This window comes from Spermophilus citellus, assembly GCF_964194105.1.
Source record: "Spermophilus citellus genome assembly, contig: SCAFFOLD_94, whole genome shotgun sequence".
In the NCBI taxonomy this organism is placed as follows: Eukaryota; Metazoa; Chordata; class Mammalia; order Rodentia; family Sciuridae; genus Spermophilus; species Spermophilus citellus.
In genome coordinates, this window is record NW_027672722.1 from 627,612 (window position 1) to 650,776 (window position 23,165).

The 23,165-nt window shown below is 43.5% G+C and overlaps 1 pseudogene across 1 annotated transcript; it reads left to right on the top strand.

Moving 5' to 3' along the window:
- The first annotated feature begins 804 nt into the window (after nucleotides 1-804).
- Nucleotides 805-11,101, top strand: LOC308640717 (zinc finger protein 521-like; annotated as a pseudogene). Its single transcript has 3 exons — nucleotides 805-906; nucleotides 992-1,063; nucleotides 7,036-11,101. The product of its transcript is annotated as a zinc finger protein 521-like (transcript).
- Nucleotides 11,102-23,165: the final 12,064 nt, after the last annotated feature.

Consider the following 23,165-nt stretch of genomic DNA (forward strand, 5'->3'; position numbering starts at 1 on the left):
CACAATACCTGCATCCTTTGATACATCAGGGAAGATAAAGGTGTGAGGGGCACCACCTGGCATCAGGGAGAATCTTTCAGGCCATGGAGGCCTTGCACTAGAGCATGGCTTAGCCCACTGCATCACAAAGTGCCTTGTACTTGTCCCCATGCACCAAGTATCAGTCCATCTGGCCTGTGTGGTCCTTCTTCAGCCCAGGAGAAGAGGGTTAGTCATGGTTGGGTGAGGTGGGGTGTTCTGCAAAGACCCTTCCCCATAGGTGAAGAAAGATGGCAGGCACCATTGAAGGCTAGAGGCAAATGACCTGGAACTCCCTGTGGGGCCCAGGCATGACAATCCCGGGGGTCTTCAGGAATATGGCCTCAAAAGGGATGGAGAGCCCGAGGAGGAGGGAGGCCGACCCTAGATTTGCTTGCTTTCTCTACACATGGTACCATACCATGCAAGGAGACAAAAACATGTCATCTCTGAGTCCCATTTGGTCATCTTAAAAATGCCAGGATTTTCAGTGCCATTTCTTAAACTTCAGGACAGTTAGAATTTACCAGTTTCAGACTACTGGGAATGTAGAAGCCTGAAATCCAAACTCATTGCACTTGTCTCAATTCTTTCCCACCTCTGCCTGGCAGAGACACCAAGACACAGCCTGCAGGCTGTTACCATTTAATTTGATAGAAGCAAATATTGAAAGAAATAATACTCATTCACTTTTCCTATATCCAAGTCAATTAGAAGTGAAGCCTAAATAAAATGCAGGCAAACAACAAACCAGAAACACATGTGAGTGTGCACACACTTGTGTCCATGCCTACCTTTGCCCTACAGCAGATAGCCAAAACCTACCTTGAAGCAGAGACCAAGGACCAGATGCCTGCCTTTGTCCTGCCTGCTGTGAGGGCTGGGAGGGTGAGGAGTGGTGCCTTCCACTTGCCTGCTCTTGCAGGGACTTGCATCTCACCTGTGCAGTGATCCCCTTGGGAAACACCCACAGACACCAATGGCTCTGCCTGGAGAGGCTCTGCACAAATTCTATCCTGTGCAGTTTCGCGAGCCTCCGGACCAGGTATGCACAGTGCCAGTCCTTCCCTGTCTGGGTTCAGAACTGCTCTATGCATCACATTCGGTACTGCTCTCCCTCAGTCAGCTCTGAGAGTGCAAGGAGAAAGCTGGTCAGTGACTGGTGACTGAGGGCCTTCTTGTGGGGAACTCAGTATAAAAACACCCAGAAGAGGGGAACATGGTAAGGGCCAGCAAGACCCTTGACAGTTTCTGTCCTCCTGAACCTGTAGCTAACTTCTTCAAGGTAGAGAAGACCTGCCTGAGCCCTCTTGAAGCTCCTAGAGGAGGTCAGAAGCTCTGTCAGGACACTGGTGGGTTCGTGCAACCTCCTGCAGGTACTCGACCAACTCCAAAATGGCAGGTCTGTAGGAAATGACCTTCCTCCCTCTGGCAGTCGAGTTTATTCCTTGTGCAATAAGCACTGGTCTTCTCATGAATTGAATCCTAAGGAACAAAGAAAAAGAAAGAAAACAATATTATTATTTGTAACAGGCAAGTCCCCAACTTGCCAGTGAGAGTTAAAGGTAAAATAAAGGCCATCATTGTAGATCTGATTATAAATTTTTTGAATCATAGTAAACAACTGGAAAAACAAATCTATAAGGAAAAAAATGTGTATAACCTTAACATTTTTTGAAGTAAAAATATGAAGACATTAAAAATAAAAAGGATTCATCATCTTGCCAGGTGGGAATGACCATTGCTAAGCAAGTGGTGTACTCATCCAGGCTGTGGTTTCTTCTGCTCTGCACTTACATGCACATGTCAACATAGTCAAACACTGTTTAACAATGGGGACTCCTGCAAGAATGAATCCTTAGGAAATTTCACTGTCATGCAAATATCAGACATGCAGTGATGGAAACATCACCAAGTGACTTGTGACTGTGTGTGTGACATATAAGGGCAAAGCAATGTCTTTGAAACTTCTTTCTTTTCCACATGGAAAAGAAGCATCTGTTAATTATACTGAATAAAGCTGCATTCTGTCAGTTTTCAGAAACTCTGCTACTGCCTAAACCATATGGTTCAGATGGTTTGCAAAATAAATCAATAAAGAGGCAGCCAGCTTACTTCTAGGCAATTGATGAAGAGCATGTAGAGTTTAGTCTTACCTCTAATGATGAACACCTTCTTCTCTAACAGGGACAAGTAGGCCTGGATGTATTCTTTAACAGCATGGAAGCTGTGAAAAGAGAAATATTATTCCTGGTGATGTCAGGATGGCAGAATCACCCTACCAAAAAAAAAAAAAAAAAAGAACATCTATTAACCAATCATCTGCCCATATATTTCTCTGTGTGTATAAAGGTAAAATACAATATAAAGGTATAATACAATATGTAGGTAATAGATTTAACACTTTTCATTAAAAGTATGTTTGCACAGTCTTGGATGAATATGAAATTCCATATTACAGAGAATCTTTTCTCAAACATTTTGGTTTCAGGCCCAATTACAGGCTTAAAACTTACTGAGAGCTGCAGAGACTTTTTGTTTATTTGGTCAAACCTACACAAGCTGGAAAACAAAGACAAATGCTGAACAATTTCACTTAGGTGAGGTACCTGTGGCAGTCAGAGTGACAGACAGAAAGTAGAGTGGGGGGTCTCCCAGGGCTGGGGAAGGGCTGAGGAGTCTGTGTTAGGTGACAAAGGTGAGGACACTCTGGAGCAGGATCTGGTGGTGGTGCAATACCCAGTGTTTGATGTCAACAACTACACATTTAAAAGTGGTTACACAGTGCATTTTGTGTTATGTATATTTTAGCACATTTTAAAAAAGAGCAGCAGTGGCCCAGTAGTGGGGTGCTGTTTAAGGACATTAGGGATAGCATAGAAGGGAAAGCCAGTTCCCTGTGACCTGTGGAAAAATTGCATGACAGATAAGCCACAAGAATTGGCCTTCCTAGCATCTTTCTCTGTAGCTTCCCTACCTGCTTAACACCTCTGGTTGCCATCTCTAACCCTTCTGTCAGACCTGACAAGAAGACTTGAATACCCATCATGTACTGACTACTTTCATCTTTCCAATATCCAGGGAGTGTAGTCTAACTGGAGAAGGCATCTCTGAAGTGGCAGCCTGCAGGAGGTAAGACTTGAGGCCCCTGGCAATCCCTGAAGTTGCACTTAAGCTCCCAATCACAGGAGGAGAGCAGCAAAGATCAATGTCGGGCAGCAACCTTTCAGGCATCGCATAGCCAAGAAATGGCCCTGGGGATTCCCTGGAGCTGGAAGGGGCACACAGAACAGAGACCAGTGTACACCACAGGCTTCAAGCCTGAGAACTAACTGGCTAGCATCTGTGGCTGTGGTTACTTGCACAGGGATCGTATTAAAAGGAAATGAACCAGAAACTTGTGAAGTTTTTGAGGTCATTAGATTGAGGAAAAAGTCTCCCACCACCTACAAATATGCCCATGCCGGCTTGCAGAGCCAGAAAACCCATCTCTCAGCTAGCAAGCTTCTTGACCACTGGAGACCACACTGGACCTGGCTGAGTGGCCAGTGTATCCCCAGAGATCTGAGGGTCCTGGATGGGACAGGAAAGACTTAGAGAGAGCTTTGTCCAGGCCATATGGGAAGATGGTCCAGGATGCCTGTGGCCACAGGGACAGACACACACTCCTTTCCACCATTTTTCTTTACTTTTCCTTAAAGAACCTCTGTAACAGCAGTTCACTTCATGCTTTAAAGATAACTTTGCTGCTCTAAAGCAGACCTGTTTTTTTCTCCTCCCTGATCTCCCTAATCTCTCCTTCCTAATTTCTGGGAAAATAGGATTCCCCTGAATTGCCTCTTTAAAAAACCCTGTGTTCCCCCTTAATAGGGAAATCACAGCCTCTGGGACAGAGTTCCTTGTGTTTCTCCTTTGCTAGCAAAGCAAAAAAAAAAAAAAAAAAAAAAAGCACTTATTTTTTCTTTTTCTAAAACAACAACAACAAAACGCCTCTTAAGTTCCATGGCACATAAGCACATTCTGTGCAAGTTTTCCCACTGCCTTTCAACTAGATGTGGCCAAGGGACTTAGTTTAGGACAATGAAATATGAGCAGGTGTGTGTGTGTGTGTGTGTGTGTGTGTGTGTGTGTGTGTGTGTGTTTTGGGGCTATATTCTTTATTTTTTTTGTACTTGGAACTGAGCTCAGGGGCACTCAACCACTAAACCTAACCCCCAGCCCTACTTTGTATTTTATTTAGTGACAGGGTCTCACTGAGTTGCTCAGGGCTTTGTTGTTGAGGCTGATTTTACATTTTCAATCCTTGTGCCTCAGCATCTCAAGCTCCTGGGATTACAGGCATGTGCCATCAGCCTGGGATGTGTTCTTAGAGGTATTGTGTGCAGGGGCTGAGGGGAGGCTCAATGGCAGAGTGCCAGCCTAGCATGCGTGAAACCCTGGGGTCCATCCCTGGCACTGCCACCCCTTCTTTTGCTCCCTAGGCTGTGACAGCAGGGATAGACTTTGAAGACAAGTAGCTGGAAGGTGTTTGTTGAAGAGGACAGAAGGTCATTTGAGAAGAAATGTGGGTACCAGGCACCTGGGAGCTGTGAGCAAGCCCTGGCCTGTATAGACCATCCTGCACAAGGCCTCTGATATTCTAGTCAAGTTTGGATACACTGGCATCTGGTATCTCTGCTAATCTCTGTCTGGTGTGCCTGCCTGCATTTCAAAGGCTGCACACCTATCTACAGTGGCCTGTCTCAGATACCCTGACAGTGGGCACTTTGAAGGATAATGATCTTCTACCCATGGGATGTGCTTATGTGATAGTCACCCTAGCCCAAGATCACAGGGTAAAATAGGTGGGAATGGTGTTGTGCTGAGTGGCTATTTTTGCTGGACAGCCTGGCCACAGAGATAGTGGCTTTCTCTGAGGGGACTAGTAGCACTGTCATCAGATTTATGTGGCATTGAGGACAGAGGCTCAGTGTTTTTCTGTTCCTGTGGTCCCTTTATAGTATGTATTTTGAAGTCCCCAGCTTCAATGGCACTCTCCTGCATCACTGCCATCCTGCCTAGGGTGAAGGTGATTTTACCTCTGAGGGCTAGGCTGCTGGCTTGTTCTAGATCATCCTGGGTGTAAGTGAAGCCCACTCCTCCAGCCCTTGAAAAGCATCCATAAGCAAGTTCCCTGCAGAAGTTCTGTTGTGTACAGTCATTGCTATCCCTAAGTGGCATGCCCTGACTTAGCAATCAGGGAGGGCCAACTCTTAAACAACTGAGCTTATCCATGCTATGGCTGGCCAATGTGTCACATCCCCCTGTGTGACTCTGTGAAAGCCCAGCACTGACCTGCAGGTGAGGGTGGAGTGGGCTCCTGGTCTCTGTGTCCCAGTGCTTACCTTGTCTAGTGAGAAAATGTACTTGGTCATCAGCTGGCACAGCTCCAGAATCTGGCTCTTGGTCCCCAGGAACACATGCTCCAAAAAGAATGCAATTGATAAAACCCAATTCCACTGGATTCTGTTAAAAGAGGGTATCAGGGACTTAGCCTTGACAGAGGAGTCTGAGACAGGAGGAGGGCATGAAGAGGGCATGTGCAAGGCAGCATGGGAAGGTGAGGTGACAGAAGAAATTAACCACCAGCTCTGCCCTCGACACTCCTCCAGCTCTCCATGAAGGTAGGACTCAGGGTCTCACTTTGCTACCTCAGCATGCACTGCCACTGTGCCCACTCTGCAACTGTGCCCCACTCTCACAATCCTGCACAGAGCGAGTCCCTCTTGACTCTTATAGCCCAGCATGGGTTGGGACCCTCCTCAATCCTGAAGGCCTGCTTGCTCTGATCACCCCCATCCTTTCTAGTGGCTCCCTGCCAACTCAGTGATTCTCATGCTGCTGCCTGCCTTTCTGTGGCCCTGGGGCACCATGGTTTCGCTGCATTGGTTTTCCTCTTTCTCCCACATCTAATGAGATGGCTGGCACTTGACATGGTTCATCAAGTGCAGAGTGAGTGCACAAAGAGCCCCTGCCATGGCAGGAGAACCTGCTTGTCCTGCTGCCAGGGGTGCCACAACCCATAGTCCATTGATGAGCACAAGCTGAGCATGCCAGGAAGAGCTAGGCTCTGGGTCTCACCTGACCTCTTCAATGACAGCTCTGACTGTGATCCTGCTATCTTGCAAGTACCCATCTGAGCATACGAGCTCCAGCGGTATAGACAGCTTCTTAACCAGCTTCAGCCAGGCCTGGGGACTTGGCTTCAGATTATCTCTTGTCAGCATTTCAGCACAGGCCATTGCAGCCAACACATCTAGTATCTGGGAAGGGGAGAGTGAACTCCAAAGGTTCTCTGCCCTTCCACCCATCCTCTTCATTGGCTATGGCTCCCTTAGGCCAGAGGTCCTGGCAGAGGCATTGTGTCCTTGTATTCCAGGCTTGGAATACAAGTACACAATGTATAACCTGCTCCTTTGGGTCTTGGGATACAGGAAACACTAGCCAGATGTTTCCAATATCTCCGGGCTACGCTGGCTCCCTTCCCCCTGAAGGGTCTCTCCTCTGGTGGCAGACCAGGGCCTGGGCCTCCAGAGGGGTTGTACCATCTCACAGCCAGCCATGTCATGCTTCTGTAAAGCTTCAGTGAGGCTCTGCAGAAATAGCGGGTGGATGGTCAAGATTCTGGAGAAGTTGTGCAGCTGGTCCTGAAATGCTGATAGGCCAGGTGCACCCATGGCAAGCAGAGCCCATCCTCAGGCCTCCCTGAGGCTGCTTCCAGCTCAGACACAGAACCACAGGGCCCTCTGCAAAAACTGGGGTTTCCAAGTGTTTTCAGTATGTATTTTTGAATCATAAAGATATTTTTTCCTGTGGGAATTCAGAACTATTCAAAAACCACACACAAAAAAATTACGAATTAAGGGCAGGGTGTGGGGCGCTCGGCCGCTGCCAGGCTCTGGATCTGCGCGCCACAGCCGGCGCCTCCAGTCTGGGTTTTGGCGCGACCCCTCCTCCCTCTGGCTCCCCGTGCTCTAGCCTTTTAATCATGCCCCCCTGTCTGTGTGTGAGTGCATGCAGGCTGGGCTGACAATGATTTCCTCAGTGATTACATACAAAGTGAGTCCCTGCGGGTTAGGGCCCCCTCTGGAGCCATCCTGATGGCTTTGGGGGCCTTGCTTCCATTTTTTATTATTATGTGGACTACCTGAGTGTCAGCGCAGTCCAAGACCTTGCAGGATGTCTCACCGCCGCAAGCAAGTGAAACCAAGATCCCTCAAATACCCAAACTGTAAACTTGAAGACAAGGCTGAAGATGGAGACGTAATAGATTGTAAGAAGAGGACAGAAGACTGGGAGGACAACTGTGACAGTTGCCTCCAGGTGTTTGAATCACTGAGCTATATCACAGAACACAAGATTAATCAATATCAGCTGACAGATGGAGTGGATGTTGAAGATGATCCCACATGCTCTTGGCCAGCTTCCTCACCTTCTAACAAGGACCAGACTTCCCCTAGTCATGGAAAAGGTTGCAATTTTAGACAGGAAGAAGGTGCCCCTGGACTGCCATACCCATGTCAGTTCTGTGACAAGTCGTTTAGCCACCTCAGCTACCTAAAGCACCATGAGCAGAGTCACTGCCTTTCAAATGCACCTACTGCAGTATGCTGTTCAAACACAAGTGGAACCAAGATCTCCATATAAAGCTCCACACCGGGTACAAGAAGTACCACTGAAGTGAATGTGATGCTGCGTTCTCCAGGAGTGATCACTTGTAGATCCACTTAAAGACTCACACGTCCAACAAGCCATATATATGTGCCATTTACCACCATAGGTTCCTGTCCTCTAGCTCCTTACACGGACACATGCAGGTTCATGAGAGGAACAAGGACAGTTCCCAGTCTGGTTCCAGGATGGAGGACTGGAAGATGAAGGACACTCAGAAATGCAGTCAGTGTGAAGAAAGCTTTGACTTCCCGGAAGACCTCCAGAAGCACATTGCAGAGTGCCACCCCGAATGCTCCCCCAATGAGGATCAAGCTGCCCTGCAGTGCGTCTACTGCCACAAGCTCTTTGTGGAGGAGACCTGCCTCATGAACCACATGGAGCAGGGGCACAGAGGGGAGAAGAAAAACTCTTGCAGCATTTGTTCTGAGAGTTTCCACACAGTCGAGGAGCTGTACAGCCACATGAACAGTCACCAGCAACTGGAGTCCTGCAATCACAGCAACAGCCTTTCCCTGGTACAGGTGGGCTACATCTCCATGTCCATCCCAACTCCAGATTCCAATCTCTCAGTGGACAGTTCAACCATGGTGGAGGCTGCCCCACCAATCCCAAAGAGTCAAGGGAGGAAGGGGGCTCCTCAGCAAACCCCTGACATGACCGGCTCCTTGAGGAAACAAGCAAAAGTTATCTACAGCTGTATTTACTGCCACAAGCAGTCATTCTTGAGTCTTGCAATTCTGCAGATTCACCTAAAGACTATTCATTTAGATAAGCCAGAACAGGCCCATATTTGTCAGTATTGCTTGGAGGTATTACCCTCACTTTATAACCTAAATTAACATGTTAAGCAAGTGCACAAAGCTCAGGACCCAGGCCTGATTGTTTCTGCAATGCCTGCCATAGTTTACCAGTGCAACTTCTGTTCTGAAGTTGTCAACGACCTCAACACCCTTAAGGAGCACATCCGATGTTCTCACGGATTTGCAAACCCTGCAGCTAAGGATAGTAATGCATTATTTTGTCCTCATTGCTATATGGGATTTGTCACTGACTCTTCCCTTGAAGAGCATATAAGACAGGTGCATTGTGACCTCAGTGGCTCTCAGTTTGGATCCCCAGTGCTTGGGACCCAAAAGAACCAGTAGTGGAAGTCTATTCCTGTATCTATTGTACAAATTCGCCAATATTCAACAGTGTTCTTAAGCTGTACAAGCATATCAAAGAGAATCATAAAAACATTCCCTTGGCCCTGAATTATATTCACAATGGGAAAAAATCCCGGGCCTTGAGCCCCCTATCTCCTGTGGCCATAAAGCAGACATCTCTTAAGATCATGCAGGCAGTAGGGGGAGCACCTGCGCATCCCGCCGGAGAATATATCTGTAATCACTGTGGTGCTAAGTACACATCCCTAGACAGTTTTCAGACTCACTTAAAAACTCATCTCGACACTGTGCTGCCGAAACTGACCTGTCCTCAGTGCAACAAGGAATTCCCCAACCAAGAATCCTTGCTGAAGCCTGTGACCATTCACTTTATGATCACCTCAACCTACTACATCTGTGAGAGTTGCGACAAGCAGTTCACATCAGTGGACGGCCTTCAGAAACACCTGTTGGACATGCACACTTTTGTCTTCTTCCGCTGCACCTTCTGCCAAGAAGTTTTTGACTCCAAAGTCTCCATTCAGCTGCACTTGGCTGTGAAGCACAGTAATGAAAAGAAGGTCTACCAGTGCACGTCCTGCACCTGGGACTTCTGCAACGAGACTGACCTGCAGCTCCACGTGAAACACAACCACCTGGAAAACCAAGGCAAATTGTACAAGTGCATCTTCTGTGGTGAGCCCTTTGGCACTGAGGTGGAGCTTCAGTACCACATCACAACTCACAGTAAGAAGTACAACTGCAAGTTCTGCAGCAAAGCCTTTCATGCCATCATTCTGCTAGAGAAACATTTGCAAGAGAAGCACTGTGTGTTTGAAACCAAGACGCCCAACTACAGCACAAATGGAGCCTCTGAGCAGGTGCAGAAAGAAGAAGTGGAGCTGCAGACCCTACTGACCAACAGTCAGGAGTCCCACAACCGTCACGATGGGAGTGGGAAAGATGTGGAAAGCTCTGAGCCTATGTATGGGTGTGACATCTGTGGGGCGGTGTACACTATGGAAACTCTGCTGCAGAATCACCAGCTCCAGGACCTCTATATCAGACCTGGAGAAAGTGCCATTGTGAAGAAGAAAGCCAAGCTCATTAAAGGGAATTACAAGTGCAACATGTGTTCTCGAACCTTCTTCTCTGAAAATGGCCTGCGTGAACATATGTAGACCCACCAAGGCATGGTCAAACACTACATGTGCCCTATTTGCAGAGAACGTTTTCCCTCCCTTTTAATTCTTACAGAACACAAAGTCATGCACAGTAAGAGCCTTGATACTGGAAACTGCAGGATATGCAAGATGCCTCTACAGAGTGAGGAGGAGTTCTTGGAGCATTGCCAAATGCACCCTGACCTGAAGAATTCTCTGATGGGATTTTGCTGCATGGTATGCATGAAGACTGTGACCTCCACCTTGGAACTCAAAATCCATAGGACATTCCACATGCAAAAGACAGGGAATGGGTCCACAGTCCAGACCACCGGGCATGGCCAGCATGTCCAAAAACTGTACAAATGTGCATCTTGCCTAAAAGAATTCTGTTCCAAGCAAGATCTGGTGAAACTTGACATCAATGGCCTGCCATATGGTCTGTGTGCTGGCTGCATAAATCTCAGTAAGAGCAGTTGCCCAGGCATCAGCCTCCCGCCCAGAATGAATAGACCAGGTTTTGGCCAGAATGAGAATTTGAGTGCCATCGAGGGCAAACGCAAGGCAGGAGAACTGAAGACACGCTGCTCCAGCTGCAATGTGAAGTTCGAGTCTGAAAGTGAACTCCAGAACCACATCCAAACCATGCACTGAGAGCTCGTGCCAGATAGCAACAGCTCACAGTTGAAATCACCATAAGTGTCGCCCATGCCCAGAATCAGTCCCTCCCAGTCCGATGAGAAGAAGACCTATCAGTGCATCAAGTGTCAGATGGTTTTCTACAATGAATGGGAAATACAGGTTCATGTTGCAAATCACATGATTGATGAAGGACTGAACCATGAGTGCAAACTCTGCAGCCAGACCTTTGACTCTCCTGCCAAACTCCAGTGCCACCTGATAGAGCACAGCTTTGAAGGGATGGGAGGCACCTTCAAGTGTCCTGTCTGCTTTACAGTATTTGTTCAAGCAAACAAGTTGCAGCAGCATATTTTCTCTGCCCATGGACAAGAAGACAAAGTCTATGACTGTACAAAATGTCCACAGAAGTTTTTCATCTGAACAGAGCTGCACCTTAGTGTCATCCAGAAAATGCTTTGGGATGTCAGCCCAAGCCCATGCGAACTGTTAAACGTCAAAAGAAAATGCATCAGTGTCTCTAATCACACGATGACCAAACACAGCAGTTAGTGAAAGTATAGTCTCTCAAGGAGAATTACTTTTGTGGCACAAAAAGGGAACATGTTTTACTCTTTGCAAGAAACTTTCATTGTTAATGTAAATTATTCAGAACATTGTATTTTACCATAACACTTGTATTATCAAACTGTTGGATGTTCATGTGTTTGAACTTTTGAGCACCTGATAGACTCCTTGTATATAAAGTGTTGCACATGTATTATGTCGTCTGATACTAAAGTGGTCTTATAAAGACAAGTGGACCTGGGCCCTATTCAGGAAAGATTAAAAAAAAGTGAACAAGATGGCTTAAGAGAAAGTATTTTTAAGAAAGACAGATTAAAAACAACTGTTACACATGGGACTATGGTTAGACTTCCTTTTATGTACACTTAAGCCTAGAATTTCTCTTTTGGTATATCAACAGTTAAAATCCAAGACTATTCTTTATTGCTGAAGATTCTTGCAAACCATGAAGAGATGTTCTCACAGAACAGAACCCCAAGCTGGATACAGCCCGTATATATATATTTGTAAGCCTTGCGATGTGACAGGTAGCATCACTATATATGCAATAGTTGTTATGTAGACTGTCAAAATAATTTTTTTCCTGGATACATTTGAAGCTTTGAGTGTTCAAGGTTTTCCTTAATGATTCACACAGCCAAATTCTTAAATCAGTTGAACTAACCTGTATGCTACTGTTATTAATGCTTACTCTGTGGTATGAACCTGGAGATTACTGGATTGTTTTCCAAGAGGAAATAAATTCAGTTTACCATTAAAAAATTACAAATTAGACTTCATATCTCCCAACTACTTTTCAGTAGAGCCTCTAGACATTTTCCTAGCCATTCCTTTCCTCAGAATCATTCTCAAATCAGGATCACTGTGTTCCTGATTTTTTCAATCAAGATTAGATTATGAATATTCCTTTATCACTCATTATCTGTAAAAATATTGTTTTCAATGGTTGCAACAACCATTTTAAAATAGTCATACTTTGTCCCTTCTTCATTTATTTAGACACTTAAATTGTTTCTATTTCTTTGTGATCAGAAACAAAGCTGGAAAGATTTTCTGTGAGCATCTTCCCAGCACTCACAGTATGGTCAGCAGCTATGGGGGCAGGCTCTTCAACCACCCTGCCATGTGACCACTGCTCAACACCTGCCAAGGAGGCCTATGAGCCTGCCCTTACTTTTGCAAACTTGGTTTTGACAGATGAGCAGATAAAAGTGGTATCAGAAGACTGTTTACATTATCTTGACTTCCTGGGGGCCCTGAGCATGTGAGCAAAATTTTCTAGATGCCCACACAATTATGCTATATGTAGCTGGCTTATAATTTCTACCCACTTTTTTTAAGAGAGAGTGAGAGAGGAGAGAGAGAGAGAGAGAGAGAGAGAGAGAGAGAGAGAGAGAGATAATTTTTAATATTTATTTTTTAGTTTTCAGTGGACACAACATCTTTGTTGGTATGTGGTGCTGAGGATCGAACCCGGGCCGCACGCATGCCAGGTGAGCACGCTACCGCTTGAGCCACATCCCCAGCCCCTTCTACCCACTTTTAAACTCAGGGTAAATTCTGCTCTTTTCTAAAAACACTTCTCTAACCTTCCATTATGTGGGCTAGAGTATGTTCTCACACATTTGTCATCTTCTTTTTCTGTGCTATGTTTGACTACTGGACAGCTGAGTTTCCATCTTGGGCTGGGCTGCAGCTCTATTGACAATACTAGTCTACGGTGCCTGAGACTCTTGGTTTTCTCCCCAAATTCATGAACAAAAAGTATCACCCTTTCCACTGAATTTCATTGATTATTCTTATCTTAAGAGCTCAGTTACATATTTACCTTAATGTTGTCAAGAGAAAATCAACAATTTAGAGGGTGCTACAAGGAACATGGAGAGCTTCTCAAGATAGTAGAAATGTCCCATTCAAGGAGGCCTTGGGGAGTATAGAGGGTTGGCCCTGTGTTCTATGTAGCTTGGAGGATGTTCTCATCCTAGTGTCTTTTGTGGCCTCATTATGTTCCCCACAGCAGCACCAGCTCTTGGAACCTGAGTTCCCATATTTGTCCCCAGTCCATACTGTGGTCCAATTTCCACATTTGACCTTGAGTGGATACCTACTTTCAGCTCCTCCCAGGTGGACACTTTCATGGTAAAGAACATGAAATCCCTCAAGTAGCACTGAAACAACTCATGCTGCTGATCTCCAGGAAACTGGGCAAGAAAAATGCCCAGGGAAGTTTACAGGGAGATTAACACTAACTTCTCTGACCATCCTGCATGGAGGAAGCCAGAGTGACTTGAGACCTGTGAAGCCACAGCTGAAAGAAGCTCACTTCTTTGGAAGGGGAGCCCCAGGCTAGTGCAGCACCCTAGGGTGACTCAGAGACAAAATGCCATTGGCTGCCTTATGGGAATAGAGAATGGTGGATGTATAGACTAGGAGACACAGAAAGGAAGACAGGATCAACATTCAATTTAGGTCACAAAAGCCACACTCACCCAAAAGGAAAAAAAAATTCTAAGGTAGCCTGAGTTTTGTGCTATGCTTGTGCTATACTATATATATATGGGTTTCCAGGGAATCAGGACTGAGTGGGCTGCTCTTTAGGGCTGGGATCAGAGACTACACCAAGCAGAGAGATTTACCTACCAGCAGATGGGGAGTTGCTTCCTAGCTGCATATTTTGCTGAAAAAGCAGGGCCAGGAAGGGCATACCCCAGGTGAAGAAACATCCTCTCAGCAGGAAACACACCGCTTCACTTTGGTTTAGGACAAGTGGCAGAATGAAGACCCAGGAAAGTAAGTTTACTTTGAACATACTGGTTCTCTAAGGAAATGTTGATAAGATGATATCACACGTATGTGAAAGATGACTTCCAAAACACATCACTGCCACTAACTTTTCTGGAATGACTATGTCTAAACCTCACCCTAGCATATGATAGCAGAGCACACACTGTCTAGCTTGTGTGACTCAGGAGGGACAAACAGCTCAGTGTGGAAGAAGGGGACATGCTCTTTTCATTGCTAGCATTTGCTGAGAAAGTTTAAATGGGGTGTTTACTGGGTGTGAGCCTCAGGATGTGAATTGTCAACTTGGAGCAGATAGCAATCTCTGTCCCTGCTGGAATATGCTCCAGTCCCCAGCCTGCTGGACAGTGTGACACCAGAAATCACCTCATAGTCTCCCTTCATGGTGTAACATAAAGGCTTCTGACCTAGTGGAGATTATCACTTCTTTATTGGAAATTTCAAAATGAAGGCAGGACATGGTTTGAGCTCATTCACAGCAAAGCGTAATATCTACAAGTCCCAGAATTTACCAGGTGCTAGCTGCTGTCAGCCAACTTCTTGTCAGGAAGTGTCTTTGTGGGTAAAGGCTGCTTCACCAGGGCTGCATAAAGCCCATCTTGAGAAGGGCTCACCTATTGTATCTGTGATGTACTGGGCATGGACCCAGAGCTCTTCCACATAGTCCCTGATTCTCCAGCTGAAGGGGACACTGTTGTAAGCACCCTCAGGAAGGCTCATATGGTTCTGCAGTGAGGTGAGGTGAACTGAAAATCAGTTCCTGATATGGTGCTCTGAACACCAGAGAACATGTGCTCAGAAGGCACTGTGGGCCAGGAGTGGCTCTGCAGTAGGGTGCTTGCCTGACATGTGTGAGGCCCTGGGTTCCATCACCTGCACCACATCAATGTTTTAAGCAGCGCAATTCACAATAGCCAAACTGTGGAAGCAACTTAAAAGCCCTTCAATAGATGAATGGATAAAGAAACTGTGATACATATACACAAAAGAATATTACTCAGCATTAAAATAAAGTAAAATTATGGCATTTGTAGATGGATGGAGTTGGAGAATGTTATGGTAAGTGAAGCAAGCTCATCCAAAAAAAAATCAAAGGCTGAAAGTTCATTCATCTTATGTTATTCATCACAAGTGGAATGTTCAGCAACTTGGTGACATTGAAAATAAATATCGACAGGTCATGGGCCCAGGATGGTGAGTCTGGTCTGATCAGAAGCTCAATGTTGCCATCTCTATGGATGAGAGATATGATTCTGGCCAGCAGAGAGGTGACAGCACCTTTGATCTTCTTCCAAATGGTGTGCCTGAAGCAGAGGTGGGACAGGGGACAAGGGACAGTAGACAGTGGCTCAGCACCATAGCCAGTGCCCCAAAATCTCGAAACCTCTTTCCTCCATTGCAAAGAGCCTTCTAGCCTACAAGCCAGGGCCGTAAATTGAAGTTTCCATCACTTTTAATACAAGAGACTCGAGGAAAGACGCCAGGCGCCCAGCCAGACCGGAGGAGGAAAGACGCCAGGCGCCCAGCCAGACGGGAGGAGGAAGACATCAGGCGCCCAGCCAGACCGGAGGAGGAAGTCCGGCCCCGCCCCAAGTGCTAGTCCAGAGGAAGTCCATCAACCCTTAAAACCCATCAAAGCGGGTGTGGCTACCAGCACAGGTACCCAGTTTCCAACTCCCCCACCCTTAGCTGCCATAACTCAAAATACTTCCCACAAGCTTTTTGGGGTTGTAGCTATCAATGTAAAACAACAACTGTACAGACACCTGGTTTCTACCTCAGAGACTAGAGTAGGGAAGATACAGGTGGAAGCTCATTACCTTTCACACTGGCTATACCCACCACCCTGAATACAGAGGCCAAGCTAGGAATAGACAACACCACCTACTGGAAGCAAGGAAAGCAGTGTTCTGAGAGACTTTTTTTTCTCTTTCTCTCTTTTCTTCTCTCTCTTTAGTAACTTCAACATATGTGAAACCAAGAACTGTGCATGAACAACCGAATTACCAAAGTAACATAATATAGAGGAATTGCATATACCCCACCTTTCCCCTATTTTTTCTCTATTTCTATATTACTTTCCTTTTCCTTCTTTCTTATTTCTCTTTTCTTCCTTTTATTTTCTTTTCTTCATTCGTATTCCCTCTATCCCACTTTCAACCTCCTAACTTTCGCTATCTATACATAGGGTAACTATCTAAATACAGATAGGAGGTTGAGTCTATACATTCTTCCATAAATTACCAGTCTATTGGTTAGAGTTCTCCGAAATTGCTAAGTTAGTTTAACCTCATACCCTCACTCCTTTCCCTCTAAGTATAACATATTTCATCATCTGAAATTAAGTTTTCTATATGCCACAAGATATGGTATGCCTTTTATAAAACTAATGACTATATTCTTAAATAATAATTGAAACCAATATCTATAGACTTAGAATCTAACTATAAATGTACTAATAATGAAAACTTGTGCTTAGATGATGTACTGTTGTTATTGGGAACAGTTAACATTGTCTTTCTCCGCAAAAGAGGGATTTTGGTGCTATACAAGAACAATATAAATATATAAGGGGAAAATGATTAACACACAATTTAACAACACTAGAAAGAAACATGAGCAGTATGAAAAGACAAGGAAAGAAAGGACCACAAACAATACAGGTCAATTCAACATTAGATGAAGTAATATCTGCAGCTGATGGAATATCAGATAAAGAGTTCAGAATATACATGCTTCAGATGATCTGGAGTCTCAAGGAAGACATTATCCAGCAAATTCAGACAATGAAAGATCACTTTGACAATGAATTACATAAACAAATCCAAGAAGCAAAAGATCAACTCTCTAGGGAGATAGAGGATATAAAAAACAAACAAGAGATCCTGGAAATGCAGGAAACAAAACAACAAAAAAAACAATTATAAACTCAAATGAGAGTATTACCAGCAGAGTAGAACACTTAGAAGATAGAACTTCAGACATTGAAGACAAAGTTTTTCAACTTGAAAAGAACATAGACAGCTCAGCGAGAATGTTAAGAAATCATGAGCAGAATATCCAAGAATTATGGGATAATATAAAGAAACCAAACTTAAGAGTTATTGGGATACAAGAGGGTATAGAGGTACAAACCAAAGGAATGAGCAATCTATTCAATGAAATAATACTAGAAAACTTCCCAGACTTAAAGGATGAAAAATAAATCCAAATACTAGAAGCCTGCAGGACACCAAATGTAAAAAATCATAAGAGATCCACACCAAGACACATAATAATGAAGATGCCCAACATACAGAATAAGGAGAGAATCTTAAAAGCCATAAGAAAGAGGAAGCAGATTACATTTATGGGTAAACCAATCAAGATAACTGCTGATCTTTCAACACAGTCTCTGAAAGCTAGAAGATCCTGGAACAACATATTTCAAATACTTAAAGAAAAAGGGTTCTAACCAAGAATCATGTATTCAGCGAAATTAAGCTTCAGGATTGAAAATGAAATAAAATCTTCCACGATAAACAAAAGTTAAAAGACTTTGCAGCTAGAAAACCAGCTTTTCAAAACATCCTTGGCAAAACATTACAGGAAGAGGAAATGAAAAATAACAATGAAAACCAACAGCGGGATGTAGTACAGTAATGGAAAAACTAATCATAGAGGAAAAACAAAACTTGTTAAGTAACATACATAATGAAATATGGCTGAAAGTACAAACCATATCTCAATAGTTACCCTAAATGTTAATGGCTTAAATGCACCAATCAAAAGATATAGGCTAGTAGAATGGATCTAAAAAATATCCAACAATATGCTGCCAACAGGAGACTCATCTGATAGGAAAAGACATACACAGACTTAAGGTGAAAGGTTGGGAAAAATCATACCACTCATATGGACACCAGAAGCCAGCAGGGGTGTCCATACTTGTATCAAATAAAATAGACTTCATGCCAAAGTTAATCAAAAGGGATAAAAAAAGACACTACATACTGCTCAAGGGAACCATACACCAACAAGATGTGATGATCATTAATATATATGCCCCAAACCATGGTGCAGCTACGTTCATCAAACAAACTCTTCTCAAGTTCAGTAGTCAAATAGACCATAACACAATAATCATGGGAGATTTTAACACACCTCTCTAACCACTGGACAGATCTTCCAAACAAAAGTTTAATAAAGAAACCATAGAGTTCAATAATACAATTAATAACTTAAGACTTAATTGATATACACAAAGAATACCACCCAACATCAAGTGGATACACTTTCTTCTCAGCAGCACATAAATCCTTCTAAACAATAGATGATATATTATGTCACAGGGAAAATCTTAGTAATTACAAAGTAGAGTAGAGATACTACCATGCATTTTATCTGATCATAATGGAATGAAATTGGAAATCAATAATAAAATAAGAAAGAAAAAAATCCTATATCACATGGAGATTAAACAATATGCTACTGAATGACAAAAGGGTTACAGAAGACATCAAAGAGAAAATTTAAAAAAAATATTAGAGGTAAATGAAAACTCAGACACAACATATCAAAATCTCTGGGACACTATAAAAGCAGTACTAAGAGGAAAATTCATTTCATGGAGTTCATTCCTTAAAAGAAGAAAAAGCCAACAAATAAATGACCTCACACTACACCTCAAAGCCTTAGAAAAAGAAGAACAAATCAGCAGCAAATACAGTAGAAGACAAGAGATAATTAAAATCAGAGCTGAAATCAATGAAATCAAAACAAAAGAAACAATCAAAAAAATTGACAAAACTAAAAGTTGGTTCTTTGAAAAGATAAATAAGATTGATAGACCACTAGCCATGCTAACAAAGTGAAGAAGAGAGAGAACCCAAATTACTAGCTATGGGATGAAAAAGGCAACATCACAACAGACAATTCAGAAATACAGAAGATAATTAGAAATTATTTTGAAAACCTATACTCTAATAAAATAGAAGATAGTGAAGGCATCCTTAAATTCCTTAAGACCAATGAGCTACCCAGATTGAGTCAGAATGATATAAACAACCAAAACAGACCAATATCAAGTGAGGAAATAGAAGAAGCCATCAAAAGACTACCAACCAAGAAAAGCCCAGGACCGGAAGGATATACAGCAGAGTTTTACAAGAACTTTAAACAAGAACTAATACCACTACTCTACAATATATTTCAGGATACAGAAAAAGAGGGAGAACTTCAAATTCATTCTATGAGGCCAATATCACCCTGATTCCCAAACCAGATAAAGACAACTCAAAGAAAGCAAACTAAAGACCAATATCCCTAATGAATTTAGATGCAAAAATCCTCAATAAAATTCTGGCAAATCGGATACAATAACATGTCAAAATGATCGTGCACCATGACCAAGTGGGATTCATCCCTGGGATGCAAGGTTGGTTCAATATACGGACATCAATACATGTAATTCACCACATCAATAGTCTTAAAGAAAAGAATCATATGATCATCTTGATAGATGCTGAAAAAGCATTCATCAAAATACAGCATGCCTTTATGTTCAAAACTCTAGAAAAATTAGGGATAACAGGAAATTACCTCAAAATGGTAAAAGTTATATACACTAAGCCTCAGGCCAGCATCATTCTAAATGGAGAAAAATTGAAGGCATTCCCTTTAAAATCTAGAACAAGACAGGGATGCCCTCTCTCACCACTTCTATTCAACATAGTTCTTGAAACACTAGCCAGAGCAGTTAGACAGATGAAAGAAAATAAAGGCATAAATATAGGAAAAGAAGAATTTAAATTAGCACTATTTGCCGATGACATGATCCTATATCTAGCACACCCAAAAAATTCAACTAAGAAACTTCTAGAACTAGTAAATGAATTCAGCAAAGTGTGAGGATATAAAATCAATACCAATAAATCAAAGGCATTCCTGTATATCAGTGACAAATTCTCTGAAATGGAAATGAGGACAACTACTCCATTCACAGTATCCTCAAAAAGAAATACCTGGGAATCAACTTAACAAAAGAGGTGAAAGAGCTATACAATGAAAACTACAGAACCCCGAAGAAAGAAATAGAAAAAGACCTTAGAAGAGGGAAGGATTTACCTTGTTCATGGATTGGTAGAATTAATATTATTAAGATGGCCATACTACCCAAAGCACTTTACAGATTCAATACAATTTCCATCAAAATCCCAATGGCATTCCTTACAGACAAAGAAAAATCAATCATGAAATTCATCTGGAAAAACAAGAGACCCAGAATAGCTAAAGTAATTCTATGCAGGAAGAGTGAAATTGATGATATCACGATTACAGATTTTAAACTATACTATAGAGCAATAGTAACAAAAACAGCATGGTACAGGCATCAAAACAGGCTGATAGACCAATGGTACAAAATAGAGGACACAGAGACAAATCCACAAAATTAGAACTACTTTATATTAGACAAAGATGCTAAAACCATGCAATGGAGAAAGGATAGCATCTTCAACAAATGGTGCTGGGAGAACTGGAAATCCATATGCAACAAAATGAAATTGAATCCCTTTCTCTCACCATGCACAAAAGTAAACTCAAAATGGATCAAGGAGATAGGAATCAGACCAGAGACTCTGCATCTAATAGAAGATAAAGTTGATCATAATCTTCATCACGTGGGTGCAGGCACCAAATTTCTTAATAAGACACCTATAGCACAAGAGTTAAAACCAAGAATCAACAATGGGATGAATTCAAACTAAAAAGTATCTTCTCAGTAAGAGAAATAATATGCGAGGTGAATAGGGAGCCTACATCCTGGGAACAAATTTTTACCCCTCAAACATCAGATGGATCTCTAATCTCTGGAATATACAAAGAACTCAAAAAGTTAAACAATTAAAAATCAAATAACCCATTCTGTTCAAGTCCTTGGCCCATTCAAATGGGCCAAGGACTTGAACAGAAACTTCTCAGAAGAGGATATACAATCAATTAACAAATACATGAAAAAATGCTCACCATCTCTGGCAATCAGAGAAATGCAAATTAAACTACTCTAAGATACCATCTCACTTCAATAAGAATGACAGCCATTATGAAGTCCAACAATGATAAGTGCTGGCGAGGATGCAGGATGCAGGGAAAAAGTTACACTCATACATTGTTGGTGGGACTTCAAATTGGTGCAGCCAATTTGGAAAGCAATATGGAGATTCCTTGGAAAGCTGGGAATGGAACCACCGTTTGATCCAGCTATTCCTCTTCTCGGACTATACCCAAAAGTCCTAAGAAGAGCATACTACAGGGACATAGCCACATCAATGTTTATAGCAGCACAATTCACAATAGCTAGAATATGTAACCAACCTAGATGCCCTTCAATAGATTAATGGATTAAAAAAATGTGGCATTTATACACAATGGAATATTACTCAGCACTAAAAAAAATAATAAAATTATGGCATTTGCAGGCAAATGGATGGCATTAGAGAAGATTATGCTAAGTGAAGTTAGCCCATCCCTAAAAAACAAATGCCAAATATATTCTCTGATATAAGGGGGGTGACTCAAAATGGGATAGGGAGGGAGAGCATGATAAGAAGACTACCACTATATAGGGAAGAGAGGTGGGAGGGAAAAAGAGGGAGAAGGGGAGTTACACAGAAGATGGAAGGATAACCTCATTGTTATACAGAATACATATATGATGTAGTAATGAGAAAAAGAAAAAAAAAGTCTGTCACATTCGACTGGATAGAGAGAAAGGATGGGAGAGGAGGGGAGGAGTAGGGAGGATAGGAAGGGCAGCAGAATAGAATAGACAATATAATTGATGTATGTACATCCCATGTTGTATTATATATCAAAATGCATTCTACTATCATTTATGACTAAAAAATAAATAAAAATTTAAAAAAGAGCTAAAGTAGAGGGGACTGGCACTTCCAGGTGGGAGACCCCTCCCACCTGCGTGTCAGGAGAGATTTTATACCGCCAAAACCAAGGTAGAGGGGACTTGCCAGCCCATGCAGAAGAAAACTCCCACCTGTGTGTAGTGGGGCACTTTTATACTGCCTTAGCCAGGGTAGGGAAGACTCACCACTGCAGGTGGGAGACCCCTCCCACCTCCTGGGTTTCTGAGAGACACTGTATATCTCCACAGCCAAGGTGGAGGTGACTCATTTCTCCAGAAAGGATACCCCTCCCACCTGGGTGCAGGGGAAATCCTTTACCACAGCATCCATGGTACAGGGAATTCTCCCATCCATGGGAGACACTCATCTATCCTGGGTGTCAGGGAAAGCTTGTATACCACACAGCCAGGGTGGAGATTTGTCCTTTCAGGCGGGAAACCCCTCCCATCTTGGTATGGTAGGTGAATTCCTATTTCACAGCACCAGAATAGAGGGGACTTGCCCCTCAAAGCTGGAGACTCCTCCCACCTGGGTGTCAGATGGAGCTCATATATGCCAGCAGCCAGGATAGAGGCAACTCGCACCTCCAGGCAAGAGACACCTCCCAACTGGGAGTGGGGATAATTCCTATACTGCTTTAGCCAGGTTAGAATGGACTAGCCCCTCCAGGTGAATGACCCATCCCAGGTGCATATCTGGTGAGCTCATATACCCCAACAGCCAGGGTAGAGGCAACTCGCACCTCCAGGTGAGAGACCCCTACCACTTGGGGATGGGGGTAACTCATATAATGCCTTATCCTGGGTAGAGGGGACTGAACCCTCCAGTCTTGTGACCCCATAACCTGGGTGTCAGGGGGGGCTCCTATACCACCAGAGCCAGGGGAGAAGGGACTCGACCCTCCAGGTGGAATATCCCTTCCACTGGTTGTCAAGGGAATTCATATACTCCCACAAGCAGGGTAGAGGGGACTTGCCACTGGAGGCTGGAGACCCCTCCCACCTGGGTGTAGGGGGGACCTAATATACCACTGCAGCCAGGGTAGAGGGGACTCGCCCCTTCAGGCAGGAGACCCCTCCCATCTGGATATAGGGGGGAGCTCCTATTCCACAGCAGCCAGAATAGAGGGGACTTGCCCTTCCAAGCAGGAGACCCCTCAAACCTGATGTCTGTGAGAGCTGGTAAAACCCCACACACAGGGTAGAGGGTACTTTCCC